The sequence below is a fragment of the Aotus nancymaae genome, unplaced genomic scaffold, assembly GCF_030222135.1.
Source record: "Aotus nancymaae isolate 86718 unplaced genomic scaffold, 86718_ANA_hifiasm-v0.15.2.pri h1tg000002l, whole genome shotgun sequence".
In the NCBI taxonomy this organism is placed as follows: domain Eukaryota; kingdom Metazoa; phylum Chordata; class Mammalia; order Primates; family Aotidae; genus Aotus; species Aotus nancymaae.
Window position 1 is genome coordinate 2,732,654 of NW_026988413.1, and position 16,989 is coordinate 2,749,642.

The window sequence follows — 16,989 nt, forward strand, 5'->3', positions numbered from 1 at the left end:
AATTTCCTTAACCTTATGAGGCCTGTATAGACAAAAATGAACAGTAAGCAGCGTAGTTTATAGAGGAATCATAAGATTATTTCTTTATGATTAGAATCAAGACATGGATGACTGCTATCCTTGTCAATGTTCAACAGATGTGCTGATCCAAGAAATAAGACACAAAGATTAAAAATCCTCCACAAAGATATAGATATAGAGATAATGGGAGAGAGACAAAACTATCATTTTTTATATAATTGTTTACATGGAAAACCTAACAGAATCAACAGATAAATGATTAAACTCATAAGGAAGTCTAGTATAGATGCTGGATTCAAAATTTACTTACAGTTTTCAGTAATATTTTTCTTCACCAACAGAAAACAACTGGATTATGTAATATAAAGAAAGCAAATTCAAAATAGTAACAGAGTTATGCAATATTTAGAACTTAACTGACAGATATGCATAAGACTTTTACAAGAAAATTAAAAGCTCTGTTATGGAAAGATATACCAGGTTCATGGATGGAACAATTTAATACCATAAAGATGTCAATTTGTCCCAAATGTATCAATAATTTCAATGTAATTCCAATAAAAATGTCAGCAAATAATTTTAGGAACTCAAGAAACTGATTTATTTAGAAGGATAAAGGTACATGGATAACCCAGCAATTTTTGTAGAAGCAGATCAAAAAAAGAAATATTCCCTGACCCAAGTGGTGAGGGAGCCCTGGAATCTCTCAGAAGCTCAGGAGCTCTGTCCTATGTCAGCCACGGACAATAGAAGGAAATACTTTCTTTGAAATGGGCTTCCTGCTTACAATGGAGACATTGGGTCCGGAGTAGCCTGTGCCAAGTGGCAGCATTTTGCTTCAGAGATGATATGGGAACAGATGTCATCACAGGTAGTGGGGGTGGAGTCATAGTAAAATTATTTCAAACTGAAGAACTTTGGAGTTTGGGCAGTGGCTCATTGGCTGCAAGGCCCTCAGAATGAAATGGATGGGTGGACAGCTGTCTATGAGTAGTAGTAGAGGGTTCTGTGTGGGGTGAGCAGAAATGGGGAGCCACAAATCTCAACAATTTGCCAGGTCTGCTTGGGCTTTCAGACTCAGAGCCCTTTGATGGACGGGGAGATTGGGTCCCTTAGAAGAAGGATAGACAGTGAGTCTCTACCTGAGCTTTCCCAGTGTGACCTGAGGATGTGCCCCATTGGGCCCAAGAGAGAGGAAGACCAACACGTTTGGGGGTTACTTGAACTGGCTGTCAGTGGATGTGAATGGCCAGGGACTACAAATGCCACAGTGATTCCCTGCTCCAAGTGGGGCTCACAGACATCAAGCAGTCGTTAGCAGCCTGCTGGCCTATGCTGGGATCGTTTGCTGACTTTCCAAATAGACTTTCTTGGGCTCTGATGGTATTTGGTTGTTCAGCAACAGCAGCAGTGAGTAGCGTGGGGCTCTCGTGCCCAAGGCTGGATGTGGCAGCTATGCCCTTCAGAGCCTCTGGCAGTTGCAGTTGTAGGGCGGTGCTGGCCATTGCTGGCAGGCTTCCACCAGCTTCGAGGACACTGCCTGTGGTGGGCTGTGGTGGGCCACGGGGCCTCTGGTTGCCCCGCCGTGGCATGGCAGCAACAATGCCTATGGTGTTCCTTTTCCTGTTCTTCCAGCCTTCAGGATCCTGCAGCTTCCTGCATCAACTGAGCACCGAGGTTTCTTTCCATCCTTGTTTGCTCCTTTTGCCATTCCTGCAATTTTGTGAACAATTTTTTTTTTTTTTTTTGAGATGGAGTTTCGCTCTTGATACCCAGGCTGGAGTGCAATGGCGCGATCTCGGCTCACCGCAACCTCCGCCTCCCGGGTTCAGGCAATTCTCCTGCCTCAGCCTCTTGAGTAGCTGGGATTACAGGCACGCGCCACTGTGCCCAGCTAATTTTTTGTATTAGTAGAGACGGGGTTTCACCATGTCGACCAGGATGGTCTCGATCTCTTGACCTCGTGATCCACCCACCTCGGCCTCCCAAAGTGCTGGGATTACAGGCTTGAGCCACCGCGCCCGGCTCAATTTTTTTTTTGACAAAATTAAATCTCTTTAATTTGAAATATCTAGTGAGATTTCTATTTTCCTGGCTGATCTCTGATCTCTGACTTAGACAGTTTACTATTAATCAGATATTCTCAGTTTTACCAGTAATTAAAGGAATGCAAATTCAGGATGAGAATGTTATATGCACTGCTGTGTATGCATCAGGTTAGCAAAAAGTAGACCATCTTTTAATATCAAGATAGGGAAGGATGTGGGGAAAAGGGAGAATGCATGCACCATTGGAGGAAGGCTGGGTGGGGCTGCCATTCTGCAGGCAATCTGGAATTGTATAGTAAAATTAGATATTCATGTATCTGATGATGCAGCAACCCCACTCCTGGGCATACCCCAGAGAAGCTGTCATACGGGTCCATGCTGGAAATAGATGCTTGGTGCCGCAAAGAAAAATTAGCACTGAGACAAAGGGTCTTTTAGAAATGCAGTTTTTACTTTTTGGACTGCAGGAAGGGTTCTCTTGCTAGCCATTTTGCCACAAGAGTACAATGAACAAAGGAAAACAGACATATTTATTTTTTACACATTTGGGGTCGTCCTCACTGCTGTGTTTGATCTCCGATGGCTGGAGCCAGACCTTACGATTTAAACTAAAACCCGATTGGCTAATAACTTAAATCTTTTCTAAACAGGTAAAAGCAATGGAGAGCTGGGACATGCCTGTGAGCACATTTAGCAATATATTTTGGTTAAAGTAAAAGGACATAGAATGTACTACGTGCCTGTAAGCATGGCATGTTCAACAGCTACATAGGATAGGGTTTAACAAAGAGTTATTAGCACATTCATTTTTTTAACAAGAAAGTAAACTTTAACGAGGAAGTTTTCTACTTCCCACAGTCCATGTATTCCATGTTTGGGGTGTTTGCTGTAGCTCTGAATGCAGGGCTAGGTGTTGGAGGCAGCCTAGGGGTTCATCACTTGGGAATGGCTAGATCAAATGTGGCAAATGGACGCTGTGGGACACGGGGCAGTGGTAAGGGACGGAAGAGGCATGCCTTGAGTAGCAGAAACATCTTAAAAATGTGTTAGCCAAAAAAATAACAACAGTCGGAATGAGATCTCATATAAATGTATAGCATGCACACAAAAAGCTGCCGGGATCGTCTGCTGAGTCTTCCTGGGTAAGATTTTTGTTTTTTCCTCCAGTGGAATCTCTCTTGGTTTTCAAATACCCAACTGTCACAGATGTACCTTTCTTTCAATGCAACATTTTCCAGCTGATGCTTTACAGAAAAATCTTATGTTTAGGATTCTAAATGTCAATATGAATACAATATTTAAAACAAAAGCAAAGAGGTAAGCAGGGAGATCTCATTCCATTCTAAATCCAATGTCAGAGTCCCACGTGGATGTTCTGTGAAAGACAGGGCTGTGTGTCTTGGGTGCTGTTAACACTGGGTAAGGCCACATTGCTGCATGGAGCGTATCTCATAACTTGCTTTCCAGTGTGGAGGTGGTGTAGTTACCTTTGAAAAAGTTGGTCTGTAGGGCTAAAAATTTCCTTTGACAATAATGGATATAGTTCCAGTTAGCATTTTCATGATTTTAAAGAATATATTGTCAATGTTAAGTGGCAATATCTGTAAAAAAAAAAATATATATGTGTGTGTGTGTGTGTGTGTGTGTGTATACACAGTTAACTCAACTGTCCGTTCTTGAGGTTTATAAAGAAAAAGTACCACCACCACTACATCTGTCACCACTACCTCCACCACCACTATCATCGTTACTACCACCACCATCATTACCATTACTCCCGGATCATCATCTTCACTACCACCTCCACCAGCACCATCATTGCCACCACCATCACCACCACTACCACCAACATCATCATCGCTATCACCTCCATCACCATCATTACAGCCATTATCACCACCACCACTATCATGGTCACTGTCACCACCACAACCACCACCATAACCATCACCTCCACCACCACTACCACCATCATCATCATTGCTATCACCTCCATCACTGTTAGGACGACCATTACTATCACCACCACTACCATCGTGGTCACTGTCACCACCATCACCTCCACCACCACTACTACCATTACCATCACCACCACCATGATGACATCACCAGCACTACCACCACTATCACCATTATTGTCACCACTACCACCATTATAATCACCACCATCATTATTATAATCACTATCACTTCCACCACCATCATGCTCACCATCACCTCCACCACCACCACCACCATTATCACTATCACCACCCCTACCATCACTGTCACCTCCACCACCACCACCATCATTGCTATCACCACTGCCACCACCATAACTATCACCTCCACCACCACTACCACCACCATCTTCACTGTCACTTCCACCACCACCACCATCATTGCTATCACCACTGCCACAACTATCACCTCCACCACCACTGCCACCATTTTCATCACTGTCACCTCCACCACCACCACCATCATTGCTATCACCACTGCCACAAATATCACCTCCACCAACACTATCACCATTACAATCACCACCACCATTATCATATCAGTATCACCTTCACCACCAGCACCATTATTACCTCCACCACCACTACCACCATCATCATAATCACTATCACCACCATAACTATCACCACCACCACCACTACCACCAACATCATCGCTCTCACTGCCACCACCACCACCATCACCACTACCACCATCATCATCATTACTATCACCTCCACCACCACCACTACCACCAACATCATCGCTCTCACCACCACCACCACCACCATCATCACTGTCACCACCACCACCACCACCACTATCACCTCCACCACCACCACTACCACCAACATCATCGCTCTCACCACCACCACTACCACCATCATCACTCTCACCGCCACCACCACCACCACTATCACCTCCACCACCACTACCACCAACATCATCGCTCTCACTGCCACCACCACCACCATCACCACTACCACCATCATCACTCTCACCACCACCACCACCACAACTATCACCTCCACCACCACTACCACCATCACTCTCACCGCCACCACCACCACAACTATCACCTCCACCACCACTACCACCAACATCATCGCTCTCACTGCCACCACCACCACCGTCACCACTACCACCATCATCACTCTCACCGCCACCACCACCACAACTATCACCTCCACCACCACTACCACCATCACTCTCACCGCCACCACCACTGCAACTATCACCTCCACCACCACTACCACCAACATCATCGCTCTCACCTCCACCACCACCACCACCACCACCATCATCATCACTCTCACCGCCACCACCACCACCAGTATCACCTCCACCACCACTACCACCATCATCATCATCACTATCACCACCATAACTATCACCACCACCACCACCACTACCACCAACATCATCGCTCTCACCGCCACCACCACCGTAACTATCACTTCCACCACCACTACCACCAGTACAATCACCACCACCCTTATCATAATCACCATCACCTCCACCAGCACCATTATCATCACTGTCACTACCACTACCACCATCATTGTCATCTCACCTCCATCACCACTACCACATCACTTCCATCAGCATCAGCATCATCAGCGTCATCACCTGTACCACCTCCGACCCCACTACCACCACCACAGCAGCAACCAAATTTAACAAGATTCATGAGAAACAACCAAAGGCAATGGCAAGCAAGAAATCAAAAAGGCATGTTGATCCTTAGTAATCGTAATACCTGATGTGGGTGGGTAGGGCCATGTAGAACTGAAATACTGGGCAGCAGAGTGTGGAGGAGGAGCGCGAGTTAAGAAGTCAGGCACTGCAAGGTCTGGTTCTCCTTGGCAGGCATGAGTAGCCCGTGGCTTTACACTTCCCCACGGTGGCTCACAGGGAAATGGTGAGACTGGGATGGGCAATCGGCGTCCTTGCCTGGATCCCATCCATGCCGGTTTATTGCCTGCCAAGATGCTGGTTTATTTTAATGTAAATGCAGCCTCCCATTCCCTAAGCGAAGATCAACTTCAGCTTTCAGCCTTAATGTCTTGAGAGAGAGAGACTTCTCTGTGAGAGTAAGTGCAGCGCCATAAACGAATTCCAGCTGAACTCCATTTCCCACTTCCTCTGAATGAGCCAATTCCTCATCCTGGAGCTTTTTATGACAGTTTACACCATGTTGCATAAATTGAGAATCTCATCGAAATAATCCCTTTCTATCCTCACTGCTTCTACCCTTTAAATATCTGATGATGTTTGTCTTGTCTTCACTTAGTCCGTGATTAGGAAAGCTGTACACACTTAGCGTCCTTAATCTTTCTTCCTAAATCAATCCCTGAAACGCACTCCTTAATATTGTTGTTACTCTGTTCTTCTCTGAACCTCTTCCAAATTGTCTGTCTTTCTTGTATTGAGCTGCCGGGCCTGAGTAAGCGGAAGGCAGTGTTGTGATGCATACAGACTCACTAATGCGCCCTCGCAGCATGCTGATACGTTGGCCCAAGTCTCCTAAGTTGTCTTCTCGCCCTCCTCCCCCATTTCTATCTGTAGGTATAAGCCAGATTCTCTGCTCTCTGCCAACTCTATTTTTTCATGCAGGATTATTGCTTTTTAATTGTCTCCCCAACGTGCTAGAGGGTGGAGTGCAAACGAGGAGGAGAAGCAAGCTCCGCGTTATAAAAGGAGACGTGCATCGCTTCCTTCCCAGTCGTGACGGTTGGTGCCCCTTGAGCTCTTTCCCTGACAGTAACTGTATTTTACACGAATTTATCCCTTTAAACTTCCCGTGAGTTTTCATAGAGGATCCTGACAGTCACTCCATAAAACGGAGGCAACATCTGATGTCCCATTTTATAGGTGTTGCAACCTGAGGCTCAGAAAGATGGAAAGTCAACTGCTCAGGCCACTGCGTGTAACTTGAACTTCTTCCCATTCCATAAATCTGTTCTTAACGCCCCCTTCTTAAATGAAAACTTAAAATAATTCCTGTAATACCTGGATAGACACATTCCCAGTTTGGCAACCTTTTACCATCTCTTATTTGCCCTCTGGTTGCAGGCTTTCTGCACAGCTATAATAGACATGACTTATTTATATGTTATAAATGCTAAGATGAGTTACCAAGCAAGCTTTTAGGACAGGCTGTCAGCTTTATTCTGATTAGTTCTAATGCATGACTGGTGCTAGTTTTAAGTCCCAAAATATCTAACTGCAAAAACCTGCCTTTTATTTGAAGAACTGTGAGGGATGAATGTCCCCTCCAAAACTTTCATTGAAACTTGGTCCCCCATGTGGCAGTAGTGACAGGTGGGGCCTTGAGGTGATTCCATCATGAGGGTTCTGCCCTTGGGAATGGATTAATCTATCTATTCGTGGGTTGATGGATGAATGGGTTGACCTGGGAGTGGGAATTGGTGGCTTTGTAAGGAGAGGAAGAGAGACCTAAGCCAGCACACTCAGCCCCCAAGTTGTGTGATGCCCTGGGCCACTTCTGGATTCTGCAGAGACCTCCCACCAGCAAGAAGGCCCTCATTAGATAGGGTTCCTCAGCCTGGGACATCTCAGCCTCCATAACTGTAAGATATAAACTCCTTTGCGTTACAAATTACCCAGTTTCAGGTATTCTGTTTTAAGCAACAGAAAATGGACTAAGACAGGTGGAAACAAAGGTGAAGGCAAGGGGAGCACGTCTGGCTGCATCGCTGAGCACAGCACAAGCCTGCGAGCATCATTCTCACAGACTCCAATGTGAACGGCCACCCCTGCACCTCCACGTCAGAGACCCCGGCGGGGGCGAGGGTGTCCTGCGCAGCCCGCACCTCCATGTTAGAGACCCCGGGGGTAGGGGTGAGGCGTTTCTGTGCAGCCCGCATCTCCACATTAGAGACCCCGGGGTAGGGGTGAGGCGTTTCTGTGCAGCCTGAACCACCATGTTAGAGACCCCGGGGTAGGGGTGAGGCGTTTCTGTGCAGCTTGCACCTCCAACATGTACCCTGGCAGGGGGTGGGGGGCAGCCTGAACCACCATGTTAGAGACCCCGGGGTAGGGGTGAGGCGTTTCTGTGCAGCCTGCACCTCCAACATGTACCCTGGCAGGGGGTGGGGGGCAGCCTGAACCACCATGTTAGAGACCCTGGGGGTAGGGGTGAAGCATTTCTGTGCAGCCCGCATCTCCATGTTAGAGACCCCGGGGTAGGGGTGAGGCGTTTCTGTGCAGCCTGCACCACCATGTCATGTACCCTGGCAGGGGGTGGGGCGCGAGGGTGTTGCCAACTGCAGAAGTCGGGGAGCTGTTGTGCCCAATGGCTTCATCACTCTCCATGTCTACAGGGAGGGGTTCAACGTAGGATTTGCCATAATTTCCAATCCAGCTTCCATTCGCATCTTAAGCCTTGCCTTCCTCCGTTTCCCGCCCCAAACCTGTAGAATTCCCAAGTCTCGTCCTTGGACCTGAACTTGCTTCTCTCCCCACACGGTGCGGGCCGGTTCCTGAGACACTTCCCCGCCTCTGGAGCGAGCTGCTTCCTCCTCTGTGCCTTTACATTCTGTTCGAAGTTGCACGATTGCCTGACCACATGGGTCAGTAGTGAATTCCCAGTCGGGTGTGAGTTCTGAGGGGACCTGACTCTGGGTTCAGCGGCTTCTTTCCATCGCTGTACACAGGTGCATGGCTGGCACTCGGTTTGCTGAATGAATGTTTGAAAAGACAGTGTTCCCTGTTCTTCATTTTTCTCTCTTATCCGTGGTCCAAATTCACAAAATGGATTCTTGGGGCAATAATGCAGCAGCCCCAGGCTCTCACAGGAAAAGTTTACTCACTTAAAAATGATCCATTCAATTAAACATGAAGTGTCTAATATGTGCCAATTCTATGGTAGTTTTATAAAAACCTTTGTTCTTGCTTTTCAGCAGTTTGGAAAGGCAAGGCCAGCACGCTCTACAGGAAGACGGGTCTGTTCATAACCTTGCTGGTCAAAGGCACTGCCTGAAGGCTTCTTGAGGGCTGCCATTCTGTTAGGCTCATTGGGAGACACAGAAAAATAGGAGTAAAAGGCTCCACAGTTCTAAGCATCCTGGGGAAGAGTGCTGTGCAGAGGTTTGAGTGATGCCCCTCGGCCCCCCAAAATTAGTCCACCTGGAACCCATGAATGGGACATTATTCGGACAAAGGCGTCTTTGCATGTGTAGTTAAGGACCTCAAGACGAGATCATCCTGGACTAATCAGGTAGACCCTAGACCCCGTGACACAGACAGAGACACAGGGAGAGTTCCATGTGGCAGTGGAGGCAGGGACTGGAGTGACGCATCTGTGCCCAGGAAACACCAAGGCTTGCCAGCTTCTCCCAGGAGACGGGGCTGAGCACATGCTCCCCAGAGCCTTCAGGAGGGACCAACTCTGATACCGGATTTCCATCCTGCAGAACTGGGAGAAAAAGTATTTCTGTTGTAAGCCACCAAATTTGTGGTCATTTGTGACAGCAGCCCCAGGAGATGAAGACAGGGTGGCTCTGTGCCAGGCCGGGAGGCCAGGAGGCCGGGCTCTGTGCTCCCCAGGGCTCACCCCAGCTCCCTCTGAGCACCAGGAGGGCAGGAGGCTGGGCTCTGTGCTCCGCAGGGCTCACCCAGGCTCCCTCTGAGCACCAGGAGGCCAGGAGGCCGGGCTCTGTGCTCCCCAGGGCTCACCCAGGCTCCCTCGGAGCACCAGGAGGGCAGGAGGCCGGGCTCTGTGCTCCCCAGGGCTCATCCAGGCTCCCTCTTAGCACCAGGAGGGCAGGAGGCCGGGCTCTGTGCTCCTCGGGGCTCACCCAGACTCCCTCTGAGCACCAGGAGGGCAGGAGGCCGGGAGGCCAGGCTCTGTGCTCCCCAGGGCTCACCCAGGCTCCCTCTGAGCATGCAGCCCAGTGCTTGGGGCACCTGGCAACCCTGGGTGTGAGGGGCTGGTCGGTGCCTTGTGGCCCATCGAATGATTTGCTTTTGGTGCTGATATCAACCACAGACAATTTAATTCTAGGCTGGAATGGAGCTGAGAAGGGTGCACCTTCCTGAGAAAAGCAATTTCGTCCAAAGCCTGCGCCTCGGTGACTGAGCGCGTGGGTCGGGATGTCTTCACACCGCCACTCCAGAAAGAGCTGATGTGCAAACGCTTTCCTCCTTCACAGTTTTTGGTTGTTTTGACTTTTGGTGTGTCTGAGAGGCTATAACTCAAATAAGTGTTCCCCACCTTGGGTTAGATCCTAGAGTCACTGGTGCATTGTCGGGCAATGGTGCTGCTTGGAGTCTTCCCAAAGGCCACCGTTTTGATGGGCTCATTGAGAGATACAGAAGAAAAAGCCTCCACAGCAGAGATACAAGCAGCTCCTGCCTGGTTTTTATTTGACCTGTTGAAAGTTCTGGGGTTTCCGTAAAGAATAAAAACTCTCTTTGACAGGCAAAGTTTAGATCCAAAGTCCTGACTCCGGCCCCTTCAGTTTCTGGCCTGAGGAGCCTGAGGAGCTTGAGGGCCTGAGGGCAGCCAGTGGCCGGAACACTTGGGTCTTCAGCTGGGGAGAGACTTGAACTCAGGTCCTCCAGCGTGAGGACTCTCTCCCACCACATCCAGCACAGCACCGGTTGCATTTGGTTGTGTATTGCTTTGAAATTAGCCCAGCTCTCATCATTGATGTGAAGAAACAGACATGTATCTTTTCAGTTCGCACAGCTTCCATCATAAATGAGTATTTATTAGTGTGAAGACACGCCCAGGCCCTCGAACACTCACCTCATGGAGAGCTGGGCTAGTGCCATTATCCAAATGAGTCACATTTTGTGGATGAAGAAGCGCCACTCATTTCACGCTCCTGTAGAAAAGCAGGACCTGTTTTTCTTGGTAGCATCTGGAAGTCAATTGATCTTGATTCATAATTCATTGTATTTTTTTAGATTACGCATTTCATTATTCTATGAAGGATAGGATTTATTTGACTGTGATTGCTAGGATAACGCTTTTCCCTCTCTAAGGTGCCATTTCTTCTAATCGATATATCGAGATCTTGCAGGAAGAGTAGCGTGGGATAATCGGGAAGAAATTCTGATGGCATTTTGGAACGCGAAGCGCGGTTGGAAATACAAGTTCTGATTGGGAAGATGTTGCAAATCCTGTGGATGAGCAAAGACCCCAAGAGATGCAGACCATGCAGGAGATGGTAAACCAGACGGCTCAGCGCAGCCCTGAGCGCAGGCCGTGAGGGGGCCTAGCGGTTTGGATGCAGAAGAGGGATACAGAAGAGGCAGCCATAGGGTCTGGCCTTAAAGGGACTTACAGCATCATGAATAAGCTGGGACATAATTACAATTAGGGTGCAAGTCAAAACATGGCAAGTTTCATGGAAGAGATAAAAATAAAGCTCAGTGGGAGCTCCGTGGGGGCGTGGCTACCTCTACGCGGAGGATCAGAGCGCCTCTGTGGAGGAGAGGCGCTGTTCACGGGAGCCAGTGAATTTTATAATCTTAGTTTTCTAGATGCCTCAAAGCAGGGAGCATACTTAACTTCCCCAGAGCTTAACTTAAAAAGGAAAAACTCCATGCATGTGACCCAGGCAGGCCAGCAGCTGGCACATGCCCCCCTTCCCTGGCCCTCCATGGCAGTTCTGTTTCTTGAGCTCAGACAAGGTTGTGCTTTCTGTTTCTTCACAAGAAAACTGGGGAGTGGGGTGGGGGGGTGGGTGGGAGGACAAAAAAAGTCAGTGCACTGTGCTGTTTCACAAACCCCATCTTTCATTCCTCCACTACTTCCCCAGCTACAGAGAAAACACTCACAGGCATGATTGCTAAGAACTTAGGAGAAAAAAAAAAAAAAAAAAAGAAAACCTAACAGAGCCATCTCAGAAATGAGATCATCGTTTCATGTGTGCAATTTAATGATCTCTTTCATTTGAAGCAATTGTAAAAGCCGTAATTACTGTTATTCCTAATATTATAATGCCAAATTGTCAACCAAAGGCGCTGGGGGAATAAATGGGGCGCTGCTGTTTGATGATCTCACGTGTGATAGGACGCTGCTGATAAGACAGATTAGGACCATCGTAGAATTGGATCAGGTAGCCAAGAAATATGTCAGCAGCTCACTGCATTCGTGTGTGTGTTTGCTCCATGCCGAGTTCTTTGCCCTGGAAAATAAAGCATGTGGCTTAGTCGCGCTGGAGTAGCTTCGCCGGTGAACACCCCAGGCGTTCTGGAAGGCTGTGTGGCAGGAGGCGAGTATCAGAGGTTTCTCTCTGCCTTGCAGCTCTGGAAATGCTAAGCAGGTAATTAACAAATCACAAGGCACAGGTGCGCCAGGTGAAGTTTGGTAAATTGCTTTTGATCTAAATTGAGATGCTTTGGGGATTTAACTTCTTAGACAAAAAGGGCATAAATAAATAATCAGGATTTTAAGGTTGGAACTTGCAAGCAAGCTCGAAAATGTCTTAATGCACTTGAGGAGACGAAGCACGGAGACAGTTTGAGGCCGGCCCTGGAGCTCGTCTACTGTGCCGTGATGTTCATGCACCTGATCAGCTTGGAAGGGCAACTTGGCCGATGTCACACAAGTTCGGAAGCTGCACATTTTGTAAGGTGCTCAAAATGCCTCCAGTTTTAATTTTTGTATCATAAGAAGAAAGGGGAAGATGAGCAAGGACCACAGGGTCAGCCCCGTTCCCAGGACAGGGCAGCGGTGGCCCCAGGAGTGCGGTTCCTAAGCCAGGTTCCTGTGGTTCCTCCCAGGACAGCTGTGTACGAGGCACAAGCTCTGAGCTGTGCCAGCAGCAGCACCTGTTGCTTCACTAGACCCCACACATAACAAGGCCTCGTGTGTGAGAGAAGGGAGCTCTTGGAGGCGGGCTGTTTTCCATCATCTTTCTCTTACGTCCATCTGGCAAAAGGAACAGGCATGCTGGGAGCTCCCTCTTTGTCCTTTGAGACCCATATGCTGACATCCACGTCCGGTCTGGGCCCTGGGAGGCTCGTCTCTGTGGACTACACCCTCGTGGTCTTTGGCCTTCGGGGGTTTGGGCAAGGGTGGGCCCTGGTGTAAGATCAGAACGGGAAAGGCGAGAGGACTGGGCCTTTATTTCCTGGCTACTTTTCTGCCAAGTTGTGGTTAGATGGGGTCTCATTTCTCCGTCTATGGCCAGTGGGTTTGGGTAATCACTCTCTCCCTGGTCCCATAGGGCTGGGTTCGTGACGGCCTCCCACTGTGTGAATTGCAGGTGCCTTAGTCCCCTGCTGAATCCCAGGCCTTGCTGTGTCTCCGCAGGGTCTGAAGTACCCTCTGCTCGCGGCTCCTCTGAGCGTGCCGTCTCATCGTCACTGTCATGAATCGTCGTAGGAAAGTCCTAAATCCCAGAGTTTGCAATGGTCTACTTCGCGCCAGTTAGAAAACTCGCAGCCTTTGGAAGGAACTCACCTCTTGTGGGTCAGGCGGATTGGAGCTGATGTAATGCGAAGTGCATGGTGGTGGATTTTATTGTTTGTTTTTTTTAGATTTATTCATCAGTCCATGCAGCAGGAAGTGGAGCCATCGCTGGATACAAACGTAGGCGCGTCATAAGCGTGTAGAGGGAGGTGCAGAGCCGGGAGAGGCTGTGCTGAGGAAGTGGTATCAGAAGAACGAGAGTCAGGTAAGTGAGGGGGTGAAGGGCAACGAGGGCTGTTTGTGCAAAGGCCCGGCGGTGCAAGGATGCTGCCAAGCTGGAGGAAGGATGCCAGAGGGCCTGATCACGGCCTTGGGGGATGTGATGTGAGGTCAGTGGGGCTTACGAAGGAGCACGAGAAGGGGTCTGGAATCACTCTGGAGGGTCATGGAGAGCCGTGGGAGAGTTGTGGGTGCAGGAGTGACCCCATCAGATTTGTGGCAGATCAGACACTCCGGCTGTGGTGTGGGAATGGGCTGCAGAGAGTGCGGTCCGTCCTACACGCCCAGGAGCTACTGCCGCTGGCAGGTGAGAAGCGCTGGCATCTCGGATGCGGGTGGGAGAGAGGGGCTGAGCAGCTGTGTGGAGTGCGGAAAAACCACAGGTGCACGGGAAACCCGGCGGGATGTGGGTAGCAGCGTGCATTTGATTTTCAGGATGAAGTGGAAAGTGTGTCAAGGGGTGTGCCTGGGTTTTTGGTGTGTGCAGCTGGTGGGGCTGAGGCAGGGGTTCCCAAGGAGGCCAGGGGTGCAGGGGAATCGCCGCCTGGGTGTTGGGCCTTCAAGACTCATGGCAGGGCTGGTGCTGGACCTGCAGGTCTGGAAGGGAGGCTGTCGGGGCCTCAGCCTGGGTTTGGGAGGCATCACGGTCGATGTCCTCACTCACATGTCCATTGGGCAAGTGCCGGGGCCCTTCAGGATCTCACCGTTTAGTCAGTAATGATTTTTGAACCTGAAATAATTAAGCAGAAATATGAGCAAACAAGCCTGCTGTGACACAGGCAGTGTGGAAAACAGCTGTTAGGAGATGCCAGGAGAGGAGGACGCACCGTGATGTGAGCCAGGGGTGGGCGACAGCGTCCTTCCTTGCGTCTAAGGGACCTGGTGCCCCACCCGAGCCGGCCCGTTCTCCTGCCCTCTTCCTTGACTCTGGCCGGGGGAGAGTGGAGGCGTCTGCACAGGGCCAGGCATGAGGTCTGTAGGCAGAGCAGCTGCATCTCTTCCTCAACTGTCATAGCATCACTCGGGGGCTGCTGCGGAGTAACCTGCCACATTAATAGTGTTTGGAGAGATGGACAGTCTAATCCGCAGAAGTTTATTTTTGCTGTTTTGTTTTGCTGCTCTCCTTCTCCTCCTCCTGCTCCTCCTCTCCCTCCTCCTCCTCCTACTCTTTCTTCTTTTTCTTCCTTCTCTTCCTCTTCCTCTTCTTCTTTGTCGTCTTCATCTTCGTTTGAGATGAAGCCTCGCTCTGTGGCCCAGGCTGGAGTGCAGTGGTGCAATCTCGGCTCATTGCAACTTCTGCTTCCCAGGTTCTAGAGATTCTCCTGCCTCAGCCTACTGAGTAGCTGAGACTACAAGTGCCCGCCACCATGCCCAGCTAATTTTTTTTGTGTGTGTGTTTTTAGTAGAGATGGCATTATGCCATGTTGGCCTGGTTGGTCTTAAACCCCTGATTCCAGGTGATCCACTTGCCTTGGCCTCCAAAAGTGCCGGGATTACAGGCCTGCACCACCATGCCTGGCTGTTGTTTTTTTCCAAAATGTGTGTGCACGACTAAACAGGAGCAAGCTTCACCTTTACATGACTGGTGGCTGAGACAGGTCTCCATGACTGGGGAGAGCAACGTGCGCCAGAGCCTAGACTCTCCTGTCTCCTTGCCCTCCTCCACCCCACCCTGCAGTGTGGGTCCTTGCAGGTGGCCGGGGACTTGGCATCTTCCCCTCTCTGTCTCTCCTGAATTGTCAGCGGCCTCACTGATGGGTTTTGGTGAGGCTGGTACCAGGCTTCAAGTCTCTTTTGACCTCTTCTTCTGTCTTCTAGGCCAGGCACCAAGTCCACCCTCCATCCATTCCCAGGAAGCAGCCGTGGGCACAGGAGTGACTGCACAAGTGAGTCAGATTGGAGCCACGCAAGGTCTACACCCAGGTGGCCAGGTGTGGGCTGAGAGTCCAGGGCCAGAGAAGGAAGGGGCATAAGTGAGGAGTGAGCAAGTAGGTGCTCAGCACCCCGACACGCAGGAGGCTTGGCACCCCGACACGCAGGTGGCTCGGCACCCCGACACGCAGGTGCTCAGTACCCTGACACACAGGTGGCTCAGGACCGTGATATGCAGGTGCTCAGCACCCCGACATGCAGATTGGAACGAGAAACCCATTCCTGTTAGGGGAAGCCTGGAGAAGCCAGTGAAGGACACTGTGACTGGTGAATGGCTTCTTACATGCTTTCTTCACCTGGTGGCTGAGTGGCCCCGGGAAGCTCAGATGGGAGGAAGGAGATGGAGCAGAGCAGACCCAGGAGGCTGGAGGCAGGAGTGGTGAGGAAAGCAGTGCCTCTCTCTGGGACTCCTAATTATCTGCACAGGATATTTCCATTTTGTTAAAAATGCCACTGTCCGCCTGTCAGTGACTCCTCAAGGACTCTATGAAAGTGTCACTGCAGAGGAGCAACTTCCACAGGGACCTCCAGACGCGACTGGGTAGGTGTGGTCACAGAGCAGGTGTGAATAGAATCTCCATCGTGGACACGGACACGGACTTCGTATTTCCAGTGGCCACCTGATAGTCATTCCTGACCAATCTCTCAGCAGTGGCTCCTCTGAATTGTACATTTCTGCGCTTTATCTGTCTCTGCCGAGTGTGGTCAAGAAGGCACCACTTTATTTTTTCATTTTTCTTTTTGAGACAGGGTCCCACTCTGTCACCCAGGCTGGAGTGCAGTGGTGTGATCTTGGCTCACTGCAACCTCCGCCTCCCAGGCTCAAGCAAATCCTCCCACCTCGGCCTCCTGAGTTGCTGGGACTACAGGTGTACACCACTACGCTTGGCTTATTTTCGTATTTTTTGTTTTTTTTTTAGAGATGGGATTTTGCCATGTTGCCCAAGCTGGTCACAAACTCCTGTGCTCAAGTGATTTGCCTGCCTCAACTTCCCAAAGTGCTGGGATTGCAGGTGTGAGCCACCACACATGGCCAGAAAGTCACTGCTTTATAGACCACCACTTAAATGCACCTGGCAGCCTAATATGCAAGAGAACTTTCCTGCAACTCCTTTAAATTTAACAGTCTTTTGGCAGAATAAGTAAGATAAGCATGTTTCTTCTTCATATGCTTTGTTTCAGGAACATTTAAAAATATAGTTACTAAAAACAGAAAGCAGTTATATTTTTATGCTTTATAACAAATACTGCGGCCTGATAGAATGAGCTTCTGACAAGGCTGTGTGCTTTCCAAGTGGGCCAAGTTCAAAAGTTGTCCACAGAGCTATCTCATTGGCT